Source organism: Elephantulus edwardii, unplaced genomic scaffold (genome assembly GCF_000299155.1).
Source record: "Elephantulus edwardii isolate Elephantulus edwardi_28Jun2011 unplaced genomic scaffold, EleEdw1.0 scaffold00040, whole genome shotgun sequence".
Classification (NCBI taxonomy): domain Eukaryota; kingdom Metazoa; phylum Chordata; class Mammalia; order Macroscelidea; family Macroscelididae; genus Elephantulus; species Elephantulus edwardii.
The window spans coordinates 11,782,108-11,792,322 of record NW_006399790.1 but is presented as its reverse complement, the minus strand read 5'-3'; the positions used below and the strand labels follow the sequence as shown (position 1 = coordinate 11,792,322).

Below are 10,215 nucleotides of genomic sequence, written 5' to 3'. Positions count from 1 at the left end.
CTCAATCAATTGAGATATCATGTGGTTCCAAACCTTTGCTTATTTTTTCACAGTGAATGTAAATTTTAATTATAAAACAAAAGTATGAACAATTTTAAAATAATCTCAATTATTTGGCAACTCATCACATCATTGCAAGAGGCAAATTTGATCTTGAGAAAAGTTTAACCTTATGAAAACCTGAAGTTGGATAGTCTGCTCTGCTTATGGGAGATAAAACATGTTTAAAAAAAGAATCTGGCATCAGCCAGCTTCTATCGTGAAATCATGTCTAAAACAACCTAAAATATGGAGGCTCCGCAGACAGAGCCTTCACGGCTCTTGGGACGAGTGTGGGGATAGCAGACTGGCCGGTCGAGCCGGGCAGGGGACAGAGGAGCCTCTGGGCAGGTGGCGGGAGCAGACTCCATCTGACCCAGGACCCTCCTGTCAGCGGGGCTGGGCGAGGAGTCACAGCTGCAAATAGAATCTAAACCATGTTACATTCGTAAGAAATTGTCACAATTGTGGACAGAAAAGCAACGGGGGGCGGGGGGTGTCTCTCGCTAAGCTACTTCACTGGAGACATGCGAGGAGGTCTGACTTTCCCGCCAGATCCCTGGCACAGTTACAGGGCAGAGTCCTGGAAAATCCCTACATACGGCCGCACAGCACTTAAAATCCTCTTATTAAAGAAAAAATTACAAAAACAATAAAATAAAATAAACAGATATAAAGTTCACAGATAAGTTTTCTCTGTAAAATAAAGTGTTCATCGATTAGCATCACACATAGAGTAAAATATAGCCTATTTTTACATGTTCACATACTGTAAACAGGTGACCCGGCAGCCTGGGAAGGCTGGGCCTGAAAGGTCTGCCTTGGTGAGGGGTCATATTGGGAAATCCCAATTTTGAAATGTTAAAATATACAACTACTTTGAGTTGAGATACAAAGTAAACTTATTTTTCTTTATCTGAAAGAAAAGTACATAGTATCTTTTATGAACAATCGTTTATAAAGCTGTTTAAAATATGACAAGGTAAAGCTGGCATCTAGGAAATGACAGCACATGCAGCTCCGTTTCTTGGTTTAAAAACAAAAAAAGAAAACCTTTGGCTGGGACCCCTCCTCCTGCCAGGGTCTCCCCAGCCATCCGGCCCGCAGTGCTCAGAATTACAGCTTCGCCTTTTTCCCAGGGGCTGGGGCCTCCTCCACTAACTGCTGCTTGTCCCGTGTCCGGGTCCCTGGAGGGCTGGCTTCTCTCTTGCGCTTGTTGGAGGTGGGGGAGATCTGGGTCTTGGATCTATGTGCCTCTGATCTGGTGGTGGACCGAGTGGTGGCTCCTGAGGGCTCCTCCTCCTCTTCTTCTTCCTCTTCCTCATCAGATTCCTGATTGATACGTCTTGTCTTCAGATGCATCAGATACAGATTTCTGGTGTTTTCTTTCTGGCTCTGAGGATTTGGACTCATCGGAGAGCGTGAGCGACTGCCTGGGCTTCCTTCCTCTCCGACGTGCTCCTGTCCCGGCCTTTTCTTCACCATCGTCAGCACTTAGGCTTCTTTCTTGTGGGCTAGCTGTGTCTTTACTGGATTCATCTGTTTGTATTACTTTCACTTTACTGTTAGGTGGAGATTGTTCGACCATGCCAATGCTGGGGTCTGGCCTGGTGTCCTCTACAGGGGCTTCTACAGGGTGTTTCTGAGGCCTCCCTCTTTTCCTTTTTATAATCACAGGCTGATCTTCCTCCTGGGATTTCAGGCTGTCCTTTTCATTTTGATCAGTCTTGTCGCCCATGGTGTCACCACAGCTGCTGTCATCTTTTCCTTCTATGGCCTTTGGAACAGTGTTACTTGACTTACAGCTTGCAGGCAGTTCTTCTGAATCACCAGAGCTCTCTTCCTTTGCATCTTGTGACTCCATTTCTGAGCACTGTCTCCGTATGGAAACTATGCCATCTGGATTATCATCTAGGTCATCGTCTGAAGACGGATAATGTCTCTTTCGTTTTCTTCTAGCTGTATGCAAACCTTTGCTTTTAAATTTATTGCTTTTTCCTTATGTTTGCAATCCTGTAATGAACCCCACTTGGTCTTTTGATATAGTGTTGTATTATTTTGGCTAGGATTTGTTAAGTTTTTTTGCATCTATGTTCATAAATCGCGATAGGAAATTCTGCTGTTAGGGACCTCTCTAAAGTACTCAAGAGCGACGGTGTCTCTGTGGAGACTAAGGTGCGCCTGATACAGGCCATGGTATTTGCAATCACTTGTTATGCATCAGAGAGTTGGACAATGACTAGGGAGGATAGAAGGAGAGTATATGCCTTTGAGCTGTGGTGCTGGAGAAGAGTACTGAATGTACCATGGACTGCCAGGAAAACAAACAGATTCATCTTGGAGAGGATTAAACCAAGCAACTCCTTGGAGGCAAGGATTCTGGGGCTTCGTCTGACATACTTTGGACATGTTGCCAGGAGGGATAGGTCCTTGGAGAGGGACATCATGCTTGGGAGGGTGGAGGGACAGCGCAGGAGGGGAAGACCCTCTATAAGGTGGATTGATTTGGTGACTGGGGTAATCGGGATGGGTGTGTCGGAGGCAGTGCAGTTGGCACAGGATAGAGCAGGGTTTAGGGCTGTTGTGCATAGGGTCACTATGAGTCGCAAACCACGCGACGTCACATAACAACGACAACAATGTTCATAAAAGGTATTGGTCTATAATTTCCTGTTTTGATGGTTTGTTTACTTTTCTTTGATATGAGGGTATTTTTGCTTCATAGAAGGAATCTTGGAGTATTCCTTATTTCTCTCTTTTCTGAAATATTTCCTGTAGAACTATTGACAGCTCTTCTCTAAATGTTTCATAAAATTGACTGGTTTAGCGATATGGTCCAGGAATTTGTTGCTGTTGTTGGGAGTTTTTGTATGACATATTCAATTTCTTCTTTTGTGATGGGTCTGTTCAGGTGTTCTGCTTCAGTCAGTGTCAGTTTTGGTAGGCTATGAGAATCTAAATATTTATTTTCTCTAGGTTTTAATATTTGGTATAGTTTATCCATAGATTTCCATTATTATTCTTTTCATATTAGTTGATACTTTTGTGAAATAACCTCTTTCATTTATTCATCAGATTATCTGTGTCTTTATTTTCCTTTGTAAGCTTTGCCAATAGTCTGTCCATTTTATTGGGCTTTTGAAAAACCAACTCTTGTTCTTTCTTGTTCAAATGTTTTTCTGTTTTCTATTCCATTTATTACTGCTCTAATTTTTATAATTCCCTTTCTTTTAGAAGTTCTTGGGTTAAATAATTTTATTCTTTCTATCTTTTTTGATGTGTCTGCATTGCTATGAATTTGCCTCTAAGGACTCTTTTAACTGTATCACGGAGGTTTTGGTAAGTTCTGCTTTCATTCTCATTTGTTTCAATAAAGTGTTTTGTATTTGTTAAAATTTAATTCTTTTTCTGTTATCCACTCATGTTCAAGAAGGGTATTGTTTAGCTTCCAACTTCATTTTGTTTCTCTTTTATGCTCTTTTGTTGATTTCTAATTTTATAAAATTAGAAATAATATCAACTCAATCTGTATCCTGAGAAAATTATTTGAGAAGCTGGACACTATGAAGAGGAATGTGGCATTAGGATTAGAGGAAGACTCATCAATAATCTTCATTATGCAGACTATATAACCTTGCTTACTGAAAGTGAGGAGGGCTTGAAGCAGTTATTACAGAAGATCAAGGAATAGAGTCTTCAGTACGGATTGCATTTAAATGTCAAGAAAACAAGTATTCTTACCACTGGACCAACATTATGATGAAAGGAGAGGAGACTGAATCTGTCAACACTTTAATTTTGCTTGGCTCCACAATTATCACACTTGTTTAAGCAGTCAGGAAATAAAGAGATGCACTGCACTGGAAAAATATGCAATTAGGGACCTCTTTAAATTACTGAGGAATAATGATGTCAGTTTGAAGACTAAGGCATGGTCTTTCCAATCACTTGCTATGCATATGAGAGCTGGACAATGAATAAGGATGATAGAAAAAGAAGTGATATCTTTGAGCTGTGGTGTTGGAGAAGAGCACTGAACATCTCATGGATGACTAAAAGAACAGGTATGTCTTGGAGAGGGTGCAGCTGGAGTGTTCTTTGGAGGCAAGAATGATGAGGCTTGGCCTCACATATTTTGGGCATGTTGCTAGGAGGAGCTATTCCTTGGACAGGGACATGATGCGAGGAAGGGTGGAGGGTCAGTGAAGGAGAGGGAAACCCTCAACCAGGTCGATTGAAATGGTGACTTCCCCAATGGGCTCTTGTGTATCAGAAAGTGTGTGGATGGCACAGGATAGAACAGGGTTAAGATCTTTTGTTCATAGAGTCACTATGAATCATACTTGACAGCACCTAACAACAACAATTTTATAATATTGTGGCTTGAGAAAATGTTTTGTATTATTTTGACTTTTTAAAAAATGTCTTGAGCTTTCTTTGTGACTTATAATCTATTCTGGAGAATGTTCCCGGCAAGCTGGAGAAGACAATTGTTAGGTGTTACTGAGTTGAGTGTAGAATCTAAGGCATCAATTCTTCTTCTATCATCCATTTTTGTTGTCCAGCTCTTACATGCATAGCAAGTGGTTGAAAATACCATAGCCTAAATCGGGTATACCTTAGTCCTCAAACTAACATCATTACTCTTCAATAATTTGGAGATGCCCTCCACTGCAGACTTTTCCAGTGCAATATATCGACTGATCTCCTGAATGATAAAATTATCAAATTGTATATATTCAATGATTTACCAATCACAAATACTATTTTTTAAGCATAAATGGTAAATCTATACATGTACTTCACCTGATGGACAGCCTAGGAATTTAATCAACTACATCTGTGGAAGGAATCATTGGAGAAGAAAGCATACTGAGCGGCACATTACCCTGTTATATAAGATACAGTTGGTTAATTGTATAATTAATTCTTAATTTTCTTGGTTTAGTTTCTTTTTTCTCATCTTATCTTTCCTTGAGAGTGGTGTATTGAATCTATTACTACTATAGTGTTGTTGTTTATTTTTTCAGTTCTTTTAATGTTTGCTTTGCGTATTTTGCAGCTCCATCATGTAGTGGATATATTTTTAAAATTTATTTCTTTTTCATTTCAATGAACATCTACAGAGATTTTGGAATTCCATTCATTCATTAAGGTTATGTCCTCTTCTATTGATCCTTTAAGCATTACATGATTTCCTTTCTTGTCCTTTATGATGGTTTTTACCCTGAAGTCTATTTTGGATCAGAGATTAATATTATTACTCATAATTGTTTTGTTTGTTTGATTTGGTTGCTATTTGCTTGGTGTATTTTTATATTCTTTGATTTTTATCCTCTTATCTTTACTTTTTATGTGTGTGTGTTGTAGATAGCATATTGATGGGCCTGTCTGTCTGTTTTTAAATCCAATTTAATACATTTTATTTTCGCTGGTGCATTTAAACCATTAACATTTAGTATAATTATTGAGAGGTAAGATTTTATTGCATTCATTTTGTAGAGGCCTTTTTTGTGTTGTCATTCATTGCTTTGATCCATCAACTTTCCTGTGGTGTCTCTGTGGTAAGTACTTTCTTTAATATCTCTTGCAACTTTGGTCTTGTTTTCAGGAACTTTCTTAGTTTCTGATTTTCTTAGCATGCCTTAATATATCCATCATTTCTGATGGACAGTTTCATTGGATGCAGTATTCTCAATTGACAGTTGCATTCTTTGAGTGTTTTATTTATATCATTCCACCGTCTTCCTGCTTACATGGTTTCTGCTGAGAAATCAGTATTTTATCTTATTTGCTTTTTTTTTTATGTGTTACTCTTCATTTTCTCACAGCTTCTTTTTTAATTGTTTCCTTGTCCTTGATTCTGGCAAGTTTGACTATGATATGCCTTGATCTTTTTTCTTTTGGAATTTTTTCCACCTGGAGATTGCTCCACTTCCTGGATGTATATATTTCTCATTTTTCATGATACCTGCAAAGTTTTCTTCTACTAACGCTTCCACTATTTTTTCAGTGTGCTTTTTTGTTGGTTTTTTTCCCCTTCTTCCTATTCTGGAATTTCATTATGTACATGCTATTCCTCTTGATAGTGTCCCACATTATTTTTAGGCTTTCTTCATTTTAGATTCTGATTTTTGCTGTAGTAGATTTAGTGCTGAAAGCTTTATCTTCTTTTTTATCTACCTTGCTCATCTGCTCCTCCAACATGTTATAGCTTCTGAAATTTTTGTCTTAATAGTCTGGATTTCTGTTTCTCTAGGTTTCTAATGGATTTTATCTGCTTTGTCTTGTAATTCCTCTTTAGTTTTTCTTGTGTTGTTGTTACGTGCCATCGAGTGGCTTGTGACTCACAGTAACTCTATGTACAATAGATTCTTCCAATTCCTTAATTTTTATTTAATTCATTGAAAATACTTGATCATTGTTCTTTTTAATTCTGTGTTAGGAAGTTCAGTCAGGGTTTCTGCCTTTAGCAGAACCACTGATTCTGGTTTTTAATCTATTTTGGTGGGTATAATCTTGTTTTGGTTTTGTGAGACATTTGAGGTAGACTACTTCATCTGTATCATTGCTGAGATAGTTTTTCTTGTCAGAGGTCCACAGGTCTTCAGCCTGGCAACCGTGGCTGGGGAGCTCATTGATTCAGGGGAGGGGAGGACAACTATCCCTTGATGAAGTCCTCTCTGGTCCTGGGACTGGCAGGAAGACTTGCCTTGGCTCCAGCAAAGGGAAGGAGAACTCACCCTGCCTAAAGTCTTCTCTAGTCCTGGCAAGATAGATTTTTTTTTCTTTTTTTAGGACTCTGTAATGGTTTATTGTTGTTATTTACTATCAAGTCAGATCTGACTCAAAACTCATCCTCCAGTGGGTTTTCAGAGGCAATAAATTTCAAAAGGAGAGTGCCCAGCAAATTCAAACTGCATACTCTCATGTTGCAACACAGCTTCTTACCATTAGGCCATCAGCGCTCCCTTTGTAGTAGTTTAGGAACTGCAAAGGTTATAACTAATCTGGTTTTCAGTTACTGGCATTCAATGCATAAAATGTATTCTTGAACTTGTCTCTGCATTCAGTTGTCAAATATTCTGGGTTGTATTTTGACTCTTGTGAACTTATTGTGAGGAATACTAGTGTCATAATGTATAACATATTGGGTGCTAAACAAAAGTTCAGCTTTTCAAATTGGCCAGTTGTTCCTAAGGAGAAAGACGAGCATATGCTCCTGTAAAGATACACAAACTAGGAGACCTATGAATAGAAATCAACTGCACTGCAGTGCTCTTGGAATTGGTTTTTTTTTTCCAGCGTTAATTTGAAATTTAGTATGAGGAATTGATGATCTTTTCCATAGTCAGCCTATGGGAATATTTCTGAAGAATTTTGAGTTCCTCCTCCATCTCTTCCTACAGATGTAGTTGATTTTATTCCTCTATATTCCATCAAGAAAGTTCTAAGTATATAGGTATCGTTTACATTTTTTTGATAGTTGCAAGGAATAAGACCTTGATAGTAAAAATGATATCATAGGATCTCCAGCCTTTTTTATATCACCAAAGTCATATTTTCTGACTACTTACCCTTAATTATTTTCACTTTTCCAGAACATCAATTATTATTAATGCATCATGATTGCCTATTTGATCAACTTCAGATAGCAAAAGTTAGTAGAAATTTTCCATTTTTTTTGTCTTTACCTTTGATGGTGATTGTGAAAATTTAAATAATATTCACATTAGCATGTTTTGCTTATTTTCAAATCATTGTGCTTCATATATCCATGTACTTCAAGAGGTATCTCAAAATATTCGATTTGATGATCAATAAAACCCCATTCTGTACTTTGTCATTTCTTGCATAGAAGGTCAGCAACTGTTTATTCCATTTGTTTTTTACAAGTATCAATATTCTTAGATGCATACTTCACACATTGCACAATCTAATTAATAATGTATATTTAAAACTTTCTTCTTATTATGAAAGTATTCTGGTAGTCTAGTGGTGAGAAGTTGTGCTGCCAACTCAAAGGCAGGGAGTCCAAAACCACCAGCTGTTCCATGGGAGAATGACGGGCAATCTCGTCCTGTGAAATTAACTCTGAAAAACTCTTTGAGGGTCTATGACTCAGTTCCCGCTCAACAGAACATAACAATAACTTCTTGAGTTGTTTCACATCAGCAAAGAAAAAACCTTCTTTGAGTGAAACTCTTACATTAAGATATCCTTTACTTTGAAGAGCCAGCTCTTCTCTGGCCAGCTTTTCAGCTTTCCCCCCTCATTTTCAATTAATATTTTTATTCATATACACTGAGTTTCATGCACATACATTATGTTTTCTACAGTCCTTCATTTACATCATATTTCATTCATTTATATTGTGGGGTGTTTCCACCTGTATGATCCTCTTACTAATGACTACATTTGTGAAAGCATATAAACCAGCTACCTATTTATGTTTTGAATGCCTTCAAACTTGAGAGTGTCATTTTCTGGGACTATATCAGACAATGTTTCACTGTTATCTGTAGGGTTTTAATGAGACAAATATCAAATATTTCAGAAATAGATTTCTAGTGCTGCTTCCCTGTTTATCTCAGTCTAGAAGCTACAGTGAAATCTGTCTATCATGGCTGAATCTACAGATGTTTAAAATACTGGTGGCATATATTCCAGCATCATAGCACAAGGCACCACATTCTGACTAACTGAAAGATGAATGGTGAATAATTATTTATTTATATGATAAATGGATACTATAGACTCTGTGTGTGTGTGTGTGTGTGTGTGTGTACCAGAAAATAGAATATACAAGTGTCCAGGGCTTTCATTCTTAGGGTCGCTAAGAGTCGCCTATCATTCGACGGCACTTAACAACAAAAAACAATATGATGTTATTAAATGCAATCAAATCAACTATGACTCATTACTGTCCTTTAACTTTTCATATAAATTTTTGAACTAGCTGAATTTTCTATGTTTAAAAAAAGCTTGCTGCATTTTTTCATATTGTGTTGAATCCAAAGATTATACAAGGATAAAATTCAAAAGGGGAAGGAAGGAAGGAAGGAAGGAATAGTATAAAAGGTTTAATTGAATTAAAATCACAGGAAAGGTGTAGGAAGGGTGTGATTGCATTGTGAATATTTTAACTAATACGATAAAATATATACGAAAAATTGAATGCAAAATAATTTGCTTTGTAAACTTTAACTCAAATTACAATACCAAATGATGAATCAGGGACATTGAAAAGATTATATAGAATAGATTGATATTGTAGCAACATCAAGTCTTTCCATCAATATCTTTATATCTAATCTATTTTTATATTTTATTTCTTTCATCAGTATTTATAGTTTTCAGCAGGCAAGTCCTGGACAAATTTTGTTGAATTTATACATAAATACATTGAGGTTTTGTTATTATTGTAAATGATGCTGTTGCATTAATTTCAAATTCCAATTACTCTCTGCTGATTATATCTAGGAATACAAATGATTGCTGTATATTAACCTTGCATTCTGCTAACTTATCAAACATTTATTATCTAGGAACTTTTTGTAGTTTTCCTGGCATGTTTTACATTGATAAATGCATGTAAGTAAAAATGTTTTATTTCTTGATTTACAATCTATAGGCCATTTACCCCCACTCACCCCCACCTCTTATCTCTTTTTCTTTCCTTTCTCTTTTAAAATTGTTTCATCCTATCCCAAGTAAACTATTGAAAAGAAGTCATAAGAAAACTAACAGTCTCGCTTGGATTTAATCTTAGGTTGTATTCAGTCCTCCAAAAGTAATTATAAGTCAGTTGTAAAAAAAGAAGGAAGTGTGTATTTTTAATAGATGCAAATTATAAAAGAAAAGAAGTTTTCATTTATTCCATGCTTGCTATAAGTTGTTAGCATAAACTGAGGCTGGTTTTCTTTTTTCTTTTCTTTCCTTTTTTTTCTCTTTTCTTCTTTTTATCTTAGTGTTCCTAGACTTTGATTCAGAGGTCCTATTACAAGTAGTCCATTTCCTGAGAATGTTTGGTTATGGTTAAGATGCAAGAATGATATTCCCCTCTTGGTTCTAGTAGGTAAATGGATATATTTTCAGTATATATATATATATATATATACTCACATTGAACTACCATCTGCCAAATACATCCATGATCATGGGTGTAGTCCTTTT

The 10,215-nt window shown here is 36.7% G+C and overlaps 1 pseudogene; it reads right to left on the bottom strand.

Moving 5' to 3' along the window:
* Window positions 1–281: 281 nt before the first annotated feature.
* Window positions 282–10,215, bottom strand: part of LOC102873742 — a 14,785-nt pseudogene continuing 4,851 nt past the window's right edge.